The 11319-nt window shown below is 36.8% G+C and overlaps 1 pseudogene; it reads left to right on the forward strand.

Moving 5' to 3' along the window:
- Positions 1-541: 541 nt before the first annotated feature.
- Positions 542-4578, forward strand: LOC116137033 (annotated as a pseudogene).
- Positions 4579-11319: the final 6741 nt, after the last annotated feature.

Here is an 11319-nt window from a genome sequence, read left to right on the forward strand (position 1 = left end):
GCTGCTGCCACTAATTAGTCAATAAAATCTCACCTATCAAGCCCGTCAGTCAATTACACAAATCAAGCCCTAATCAATTTCATATATCAGGCTCATCCCATCAGCCTTCCACATCACAAATCATTCGATACCTTTTTTCCTATAGTATTTGCACAATTGTACTTGATTTTTTATATTATCATACATCTCTGTTCAAAATTAGGATAATTGATTCCTAAAATTCGTTAAATAATCTTAAAAAACTTATATAATGTGATACAAGTTGTCTTAGCAATCCTAACTTTTTGACAATTCTTATCCTTTTGGGCTTTTTCATAAAAAATATTATAGTTTATAACATTCCCTTTATAATAATTGACTACGTTAAACAAAGGCTGCTCAACTTGTTTTTATTATTTTTTTCCTACTTGCGAATTTAAAATAAATCCCTCCCACTTAGTCTGAGCTGGGTGGGGTTTAAGCACGTGAAGACTTGTACCTTCTAAATATTTAGATTTCTGAGAGTGAAATTTCAGAAGCCATCTTATCCTACCTGTCAAAAATGGCCATCTCCAATACGAAGAGGATTCTTGTTATTCAATTCTTTGTGATCATCACCTTGTTATTTTTAAAAATCCCGGTGGTGAGTGCTTTATCTTTCAACTTTTCTAGTTTCAGTTCTAATGGGGAAAACATGACATACCAGAGAGCTTACCCACAAAACCAAGTTATTCTACTAGCCTCAGGAAACGGCATGTTTGGTCGGGCCACATACTATAAACCTCTGCGCCTTTGGGACAATGCCACGGAAAATCTCACAGACTTCACGACTAATTTCTCTTTCATTATTGATTCTCAAAACAGAAGTGCTTATGGAGATGGGTTGACCTTCTTTCTGGCGCCTCAAGTTTCAATGATTCCTGTGAACGCCACGAGAGGAGGGTCTTTTGGTCTGGCAAACGATGATGAGCGATTAAATTCAACCTCCAATCCATTTTTTGCTGTGGAATTTGATATTTATCAAAACCACTATGATCCACCCAGCAGCCGTGAACATGTGGGAATCGACATCAACTCTTTGCAGTCTGTGAAAACTGTGGCATGGTGGAGTGATGTCATGGGTGGAAGAAGAAATGAGGCATGGATCAATTACAATTCTAGCACAAAGAATTTGAGTGTTGAGTTCACTGGTTTTAGAAATGGTACCATTGTGAAGCAGCACCTTGATTATAAAGTCGATTTGAGGCTTTATTTACCTGAGTTGGTAACTTTCGGTTTCTCAGGGGCAACTGGAAATGCAACTGCAACACATACAGTTAACTCGTGGGAGTTCAGTTCAAGCTTGGAAGATGGTAATTCAACTAATCCACCAATGCCAGTAAGCCCAAATCTTGTTGACGGTAGGAGGAAAAGCAAAACCGGGCTGGCAGTGGGATTGGGTATTGTGTTGGTGGTGTGTTGGTTGCCGGGTTGGTTTTGATTCGGCTGGCTTGCTTTGGTAGGAAGAGAGATGGGAAAGATGAAGAAGAAACTATGGATAATGAATTTGAAAGAGGAACTGGACCCAAAAAGTTTTCGTATGAGGAATTAGCAATCGCTGCAGATAATTTTAATGATGAAAACAAGTTAGGACAGGGAGGTTTTGGTGGGGTTTATAGAGGATTTATGAAGGACACCAACTCTTATATTGCAGTTAAGAAGGTCTCCAAAGAGTCTAAACAAGGGATAAAGGAGTATGCATCAGAAGTGAAAATCATTAGTCGATTGAGGCGTAGGAATCTGGTGCAACTTCTGGGTTGGTGCCATGAGAAAAGGAATCTTCTACTTGTTTATGATTTTATGGGTAATGGCAGCTTGGATTGCCATCTTTTCAAAGGAAAAAGCTTATTGACATGGGAAATGAGGTACAAAATTGCTCAAGATTTGGCTTCAGGATTACTATATTTGCACGAAGAATGGGAACAATGTGTACTGCATAGGGACATCAAATCAAGCAACATTATGTTAGATTCAAATTTCAATTCAAAGCTTGGGGATTTCGGGTTAGCTACATTTGTTGACCATGCAAAAGGGTCACATGCTACCGGTGTGGGCTGAAATCAGCTACATGGCACCTGATGTCTCAAAACAAAGAGACCACCAAGGAATCAATGTTTTCAGCTTCGGTGTAGTTGCACTGGAAATTGCATGTGGAAGAAAATCAATAGAGCACAAATATGAGGATCAAGTTTCATTGGTACCTTGGGTTTGGGAGTCATATAGAAATGAAAGACTTCTGATATTGCTGATAGAAGTTATGTATGAATTTTGACGTGAAACAGATGGAGTGTTGGTTAATTGTGGGGCTCTTGTGTCTCACCCAGACCGTAATCGGAGACCATCCATAAGGCAAGTTTTCAATTTCTTAATTTTGAGTTAGTTTTGTCCGAATCTTCCACCAATATGCCTGCTTCCAATTATGATCATATGCTATATACGGCTGCAGCTATAGGTTCAAGCCATGCGCCTTCTCAGTCTTTGACTATTCTACTTTAATCCATTTGTAATTTTATTAATATTTTTGTATGTTATTCTATATCTACCGTGTTAAAGTGAAAATTAAATGCCCTACTGTTATCTTTTTACTATATGATTCTTTTTGTCTAATATCATAGTTTTTATTTAGTTTCGTCAGAAGATTTCTTCCTGTCTTTGGATTGACTTTGTCCAAGCATTTATGCTTCCACATCTTTTTGCCATATGTGATGCTGATTTAATATTCTTATTAATAAATAGAGGGGTGAAAAACCATATATTATTCATGCATATAATAATTAGAAAAAAAAAAAAAAAAACCGTCTCACTATCTTAATTTATTAACATGCTGTCGTTGAGACCATCTAATAAATAAAATCACTATCTTAATTTATTAACATGGTGAGACCATATAACAAAATAAAAACACGAATTCTTAGTTTTTAAATCACTTCTTCGCGATGGTATTATTGATAAAGATATTGGTGAGTAAACATGATAATGAAATAAAAAAGTAAATTTAAGAATATTTGTGATGACACTACCATTAGATGGTCTTACCATGTTAATTAAGTGAGATTGCCTAATATATTGTTGCGAATGAAGAAATGTTTCCGGATTTTTGTCACTGTTTGAAAAACATTTAATAAGACTTACGACTTAAGATGTCAAGTGCTGTGGCCTGTGGTATAATTAAAGCAGCAAAAGGATGGGTGCAAGATTTAAACGTTTACGAGTTATAGATAATAAACAGAAGTTGGATTAAAATTTGAAAATACAAACAAATTCCCAGTGAAACTTTCGCAAAACACGATTAAACACCCACCTTTCTCTTTGGTTTTTCTTCCCGTTTTCTGCCATTGTTGAATTTTTTTTTACTCTTTGCATTTTTGCCATTCCCCTGTTAGTTACAATGGCTGAGATTAACAAAGAAACCGAAAAAAACCCAGCCACTCTCGAAATTGTAGGTGCCAATGGTTCTTCTCCAAAAATGGAGAAGAAGAGTTTGTATGGAGCAACTTCCGACGACTGAAGTTGCTCCACCAGAGAGGACAATTCATCGACAAAGGAAGAGATGCAAGGCACCCGCAATGTAGCTGAAGACGGTGACACCAGCAAAAATCTGGCCAGAAGTGGAAGAAGAGGAAGAACATGTAATATTCATTGATATTTATGAAGATATTGGTTGTAGGTGCCAATTTGGGGATATTTGCTTGGTGTTGGTCTGATTGGAGAAGTTTGGGTAATTGGTACATTTTGTTGAGCACTTAAAGGGCACCAGGGGAGTGGTGTTTTGACTGGGGAAGCCAAGCCTAGGGAGCGTTTGTGTCACACACACAGGCAAAAAGTCTGGCTAGGGCTGGCCACGCGTAGCTGCGAGCGTTGTGTCACACACCGGAAAGCCCCATGGGCCTGCGCTCCCTGCCGCCACTCCCCACCCCAACCCCCCCCCCCCCCCCCCCCCCCCCCCCCAGGTATGCATTTCTGCACTGTTCTACCAACTCCAGCCAACCAACTTGCCACAAACAACCTCCCTAAGCCTACCTTGGCTTCCTTGATTCTCTCAAAGCCAAAAAAAAACCCACTCCCCCGATGCTCTCTAATTGTTTGACAAAATGCCCCAATCACCCAAACTTCTCCAATCAAACCAACACCAAACCCATATCCCCTAGATTGGCACCTGTGTTTGTTTTTGTTTCTTTTCAGCATGGTGCTCCTATCTAATATTCAGTTTCTATCTATTCTACAATGTTCTAGGAGCATAATATTAGGAATTGGGCGTTGAGGTTGTTATGGATGTTGTACCATACTTCCCTGCAAGTTACGATAAGGTCAAGTTGGCAATTCTTTTCCAAAATTAAGGAGATTCTAGTGGGGTGCAGAGGAAAGGTATGGACTAGTTCAGAATGATTGTTTCGGTCACTTTGTGGAGTAGGTGAAATTGGAATAGGGGCTTCTGGGATAAGCTGCACATTATCTTTTGCTGCACTCTATTAGATGCAAAAAGAGAATGGAATGCGGTTTGTGGTGGAAAGGAGCCGATGCGTTTCAGATGATGGAATTTTGTTTGATGACAAGCTTTAATTGTGGGGCCATTTCCAGAAGCAAAAGTGAAGAGAGGTTAAGAAGAGCAAGGTAGCAGAAAGTTTTTATTAAAGGTTTTGGGGGGACACAATCTGTTTCGGCGCATATTTAGAGAAGAGGTTAGATACGGAAGGCAATAATTATACTCTCTTCAGAAAGTTAAGAATTTGTTTGATATGGTTCATGCATTCCATCCTTATGGCTTGTGACTCAACGAAAGTCTTAATCTTGAATGGGTGTGATTTGCAAGTAATGATGAATTCTTTAATTCTTATCAATGGGGAAGGTTATCGTTCCAGTTAATCATTGATTCCCTCTAAGAAAGATATGGCGATAAACACCGCTATACTGGAGAATAAAGCGAGCACTTACACTTTGTTCGGCTTTCCATGGCCAATGCATAAAATATCAATAGGTTTTTGTTATTTTTTGTGTATTATATGTGTTTTAAATTTGATATGGATTGTTTTTTTAGAATGTAGAACGAGGCTATCCCTATCCTTGGTAGCGAGGGGCGAAAGGAGACATCAGATGAGACACCGATCCCACTTCCTAGAGATGTCGCGATGGCCACCGAAAAGAAAGCCCATTAGGACTATGATAAAATTGAAGTGAAATTCAAATGCTCAGGTAAGATTGAAGGATTTGTTTTTTGAATATGTACTTGTTTTTAAATATCGCTTAAGAGATATGTGATTATTTTGTAAATTTGGTTGAATTTTTTCTTATTTGTAGGATAGTCCCTCCATTCATCACTCCTACTAAAGGTGAATTGCTCATGGATTATGTTATATCATTCATACCATTGGACATGTTTCCGATGAGGCATAGACTGCCTGATGCGAGACCTAGAGAGTCATGCATTTGATTGCAGCTGCAGGGCCGCTTTGAAGCATGTAATTAAAAATCAGATTCAAAAATTTACTGATCTAAATATGAGAAATCCATCAATTGTATGCAATTGAGAATTCCTTATGGTTAAGTTCTGCTCTAGCTTAAAACCTAAACTGGCCACATAAATCTTATAAGACTCTCCTGACTATCTTATTATTTATGAACCATGCTATTTACAAATCTTAAGCATTTCACCACCTGATTCATCATCACATCAATAAATCAATTGAACACAATAAAACCCTAATTAATAGATTTCTAATCAAACTTCACTACCCAGTCATCATTTAATTGAACCCTAAATATTAAGAAACACCAGGTCCAAAAGCATTAAGTAATAACCACAAATTCTTGTAAACAATAAATTCTGAATACTTTTGATAGAAAGAAAATCAAGTCAACATGGTGTTCGGTAGAATCTACCCTTTTAACAAAAGAATCTACTTCATAATCAAAATGATTAAAATCAATATTAGTTTTGAAATCAACATTACACAATAAAAAATTAAAAAAAAAAAAAAAAACCAAACTCAAAATAAAAGTGAAGTAGATGAAATAAAAACTGAATCTTGAAGAATTGATCTCTGAAGGGTTTCGTGCCACTTCTCCTGATGAACTATGCTAGACTCCCCTCTTTTTCTACTTAAGCTAGTTCTAAACCTCTTTTATACTCTTAGGGTTTTTAAGAGTGTGACCAATAATATATCAGGAAAATTAGTATAAAGCCTAACAAAATCTGTGTGAACTTGATGCTGGCCACGGCAAAGAGTTTTTTGCCACGGCGAATGCATAAACCACACTTGATGACCCAAAACACGATTGCACAGCGACAATATTCTTTGTCACGGTAAATAGTGATTTCTTTAGATGGCGATTACTAGTCGGAATCTAATGAAACATTAACATATAATTGTAGCCTTTTTGAATCAACTCTCCAATGCCTAAAGAATCATCAAAATCCAAGATTCACAGCTTAAGTTATTGTCAAAGTATCGACACATGTTCCTCGCTCAAGCTTACTCGAAATGCACTAACTTTCTCGTTTCAACTCTGATTCTTTTACACCATTCGTTCTCAGTCATCATGATCTTCATTGCCATCATTTTTTTTTTCTCATTTGAATGCCTTTTTAATTATTTATACTCGAATACTCAAACACACCCGTGATCCCATAAAAAATATTTATGAAATAATTACGTCAAATTTCACATTTAGACCAGTTTCCCACAATAAACTCAATAAGTCACCCAGTAGACATGTATTTTGAATTTCATCACAACCCCCAAATAGCTTCTTGCTTGTCCTAGCACTAAGCGATAAAAATAGTCCTTCAGCTTGAAGACTAAAACAAAATAAAATATATATCTACTATCCTAATCACTTCCATAGATTGACATAGTTAGATTTGTATATGCAACAAGCCTTTAAACCTCTAGGTTGCCCTAGTCAGACGAGTTGTAGTCTTGTGAGGGTTTTCCACCTCTATCATCTAGAATGGTTAAAGCTATATGGCTAGTACAATGCCTCGATCAAGATGATATCTAGACCTTGGTTTCCTTACACTACATACATGAATGTAGTAAATCATAAATGGTTTTTAAGCTGAAATTAATGTTGAGGCACTTGTAAAGTATAAAACCAAACTTGTAGCAAAGGGTTTCAACAAACTACAGGACTTGATTACTTTGAAACCTTCAGTCCTATAGTTAAAACTGCTACTATCAGAGTTATTCTCTGTTACATATTGGGAGATAGCCAATAGATGTGAATAATGTTTTTCTAAATTGAATTACAAGAGGAAGTATATATGTCCTCAGCCTAAGGCTTTATTGATCCCACAAATTCTAGCTATGTTTGCAAATTGAACAAAGCTTTGAATGGTCTTGAACAAGATCCTCAACTTGGTATGACAAACTGAAGACATCTTTGATTAATTGGGCTCTGTCAACCCAAATTAACTCAGCTTGTTTATCTTAACACAAGTGACAAAGTTCTTTTTTGCTTGTCTATTTAGATGATTTCTACTGAGTGGTCTTGATAGCAATTATTTCAGAATCTAATTCAACATCTCAATGCCAATTCTCTTGTGAAAGATTTAGGGTCTCTTCATTATTTTTTAGGATTGGAAGCCATAGAGACACAAGGTGATTCATCTCAATCAAATAAAATATGCAATGATCTCCTCTAAGACAAAAAATAAATAAAAAATAAATGCTAATAATTGCTAAAGCTCACATTTGCAACACCCTTCGTATCCATAAGATAGCATAGCTTTCTAGACCTACATTTATAGAAGCACAATTGGTGCCCTTCAACATCTTACACTAACCAAGTCATATATCTCTTGTAGTGAATAAGCTAAGTCAATTCTTGAAATCCCCCATTGAATTGCATTGGCAAGCATGTAAAAAGAAGTTCTTAGATATGTCAAGGTACTCCAATTATGGTTTACAGTTTCAAACAGCAACACAATTAGCTTGGAATGTATCAGATGCTAATTGGGCAAGTAACATTCAAGATAGGAAGTCCACAAGTGCTATTATGTGTTTCTTTGTCCCCACCTTATTCAATAAAGCAAAAGTAGTTGCTTTTTTCTTCTATTAAAGTTGAATACATGGCCTTAGCAATATCCACTGAAGTTGCTTGTTGTAAAGTTTGTTTCATGAACTTGGCATTCTCTTTCTGCTTCTGCTCCCTATTATTTGGTGTACAATATCAATGTAAGCTCTCTTGCCTCCAATCTTGTTTATCATGCTAAAATAAAACATATTGAGATAGATGAAAACTATATTCAAGATCAAGTCCTTGCAAAGAAGCTCACTGTCAAGTATGTGCCTTCTTCTTTACAAATTGTTGATATCCTCACAAAAGCTTTACCAATTGCTTCATTTGTTTTGTTAACTCATAAACTTACCCTTAGTACCTCCCCAGAACAAGCTTCCTCTTCAGCATAATCTAGTTCTTTTCAAGTTGTAATTGCTAATTGTAGCTTAGCTTGAGGGGGTGTTGACTTTAGTATCCTAGAGTTCTTCATTTGATGTTATAGTTTTGGAAGTGTTTTCTAGTTGAAAAGTATCTTCTAAAGTTCTTGATTTGGTGTATAGTCTTGAAAGTATTGTGAAAATTGAAGTCAGTAGAAGTAGTAGAGGTGTGAACTGAAGTTAGTAGAAGATTCAATCAAGCTTTGAAGAAGTTGTTATACCGAAGCAATAGGATTTGACAAAATCAGCAAGAAATGCCTATTCTTGAAGGAAGGACGCCTATTTCAAATCCAAAGTAAGATGTTCTCATGAAGAACGAGCTCATTCTAATGATTGTTCCTTATACTGTCTAGTTTGGAATTTAAGTGAAGTCAGCAAGGAATGCCCGTTCCACATCAAGGAACTCCTGTTCCCCTATCCTTCAAGCTGTTTTAGGTAGGAACGACATCTTTCCTCTAGTCGTTCATAGTTTTGTTCAATTTTTGCAAAAGTGAAGATTCAAAGAGGAACAACTATTCCACGTCAAAGAACTCCCATTCCTTTATCCTCAAGTCATCTCCAAGAAGAATGATCTCATTCCTATGCCCGTTCTGTCTTCTGGAAACTCAGTGCACATTTTGGACAACAAGAACACTAGTTACCAAAGAGAAGGGATGCTTGTTCCTTATACTATAGAAGTCAACAAGCTACAACTGTAGAACAACTAAGCTTGAGGGGGCCTGTCAAGATATAAGCTTAGAAGTAGTCTGGGTTAAAATGTAATATTGTAAAGTATTTAGGACTAAATTGTAATTTGTTTGGGTTAAAGTGTCATAAAGCAAAATGTGTAAGAAACGCAGTATTTTGCGTCATCGGCTTTATAAAAGAGTTGCACGTGTTATTCCAATCAGTTAATGGAATCCCAAATTTTTCTTCTCTTCAATTTCGTTCTAATTATCTGTTTCTTCTAATTGATTCTAGAAAACATCTTCATTGAAGCTAAGGAACTCAGTTTACTATTATTGAAGAATAATCACAATAGAATTTTTTGGAAACTTCGTCTTCTCTCACAGATGCCATAAGGGGCAATTATTACTTCAAGAAATCTTTAAGAAGATATAAATTACCCTCAAGAAAAAAACAATTCATCTTTCATTGATGGCTAGCTAAAGTGTTGAAATCAACATACAATTTTGCAAGTTGCATGCCTAACTTCTTCATTCACATTTGGTTCTTCTACATGAACACGTTAGTCAACATTGCCNCCAAATATGCCTGCTTCCAATTATGATCATATGCTATATACGGCTGCAGCTATAGGTTCAAGCCATGCGCCTTCTCAGTCTTTGACTATTCTACGTTAATCCATTTGTAAATTTTATTAATATTTTTGTATGTTATTCTATATCTACCGTGTTAAAGTGAAAATTAAATGCCCTACTGTTATCTTTTTACTATATGATTCTTTTGTCTAATATCATAGTTTTTATTTAGTTTCGTCAGAAGATTTCTTCCTGTCTTTGGATTGACTTTGTCCAAGCAATTTAATGCTTCCACATCTTTTTGCCATATGTGATGCTGATTTAATATTCTTATTTAAATAAAATAGAGGGGTGAAAAACCATATAATTATTCATGCATATAATAATTAGAAAAAAAAAAAAAAAAACCGTCTCACTATCTTAATTTATTAACATGCTGTCGTTGAGACCATCTAATAAAATAAAATCACTATCTTAATTTATTAACATGGTGAGACCATATAACAAAATAAAAACACGAATTCTTAGTTTTTAAATCACTTCTTGCGATGGTAGTTATTGATAAAGAATATTGGATTGAGTAAACATGATAATGAAATAAAAAAGTAAATTTAAGAATATTTGTGATGACACATACCATTAGATGGTCTTACCATGTTAATTAAGTGAGATTGCCTAATATATTGTTGCGAATGAAGAAATGTTTCCGGATTTTTGTCACTGTTTGAAAAACAAGTTTAATAAGACTTACGACTTAAGATGTCAAGTGCTGTGGGCCTGTGAGTATAATTAAAGCAGCAAAAAGGGATAGGGTGCAAAGATTTAAACGTTTACGAGTTATAGATAATAAACAGAAGTTGGATTTAAAATTTGAAAATACAAAACAAATTCCCAGTGAAACTTTCGCAAAACACGATTAAACACCCACCTTTCTCTTTGGTTTTTCTTCCCGTTTTCTGCCATTGTTGAATTTTTTTTTACTCTTTGCATTTTTGCCATTCCCCTGTTAGTTACAATGGCTGAGATTAACAAAGAAACCGAAAAAAACCCAGCCACTCTCGAAATTGTAGGTGCCAATGGTTCTTCCAAAAATGGAGAAGAAGAGGTTGTAGTGGAGCAACTTCCGACGACTGAAGTTGCTCCACCAGGAGAGGACAATTCATCGACAAAGGAAGAGATGCAAGGCACCCGCAATGTAGCTGAAGACGGTGACACCAGCAAAAAGTCTGGCCAAGAAGTGGAAGAAGAGGAAGAACATGTAATATTCATTGATATTTTATGAAGATATTGGTTGTAGGTGCCAATTTGGGGGATATTTGCTTGGTGTTGGTCTGATTGGAGAAGTTTGGGTAATTGGTACATTTTGTTGAGCACTTAAAGGGCACCAGGGGAGTGGGTGTTTTGACTGGGGAAGCCAAGGCCTAGGGAGCGTTGTGTCACACACAGGCAAAAAGTCTGGCTAGGGCTGGCCACGCGTAGCTGCGAGCGTTGTGTCACACACCAGGAAAGCCCCATGTGCCTGCGCTCCCTGCCGCCACTCCCCACCCCAACCCCCCCCCCCCCCCCCCACAGGAAAGCCCCATGTGCCTGCGCTCCCTGCCGCCACTCCCCACCCCAACCCCCCC

The sequence above is a fragment of the Pistacia vera genome, unplaced genomic scaffold (genome assembly GCF_008641045.1).
Source record: "Pistacia vera cultivar Batoury unplaced genomic scaffold, PisVer_v2 Contig320, whole genome shotgun sequence".
NCBI classification, from domain to species: domain Eukaryota; kingdom Viridiplantae; phylum Streptophyta; class Magnoliopsida; order Sapindales; family Anacardiaceae; genus Pistacia; species Pistacia vera.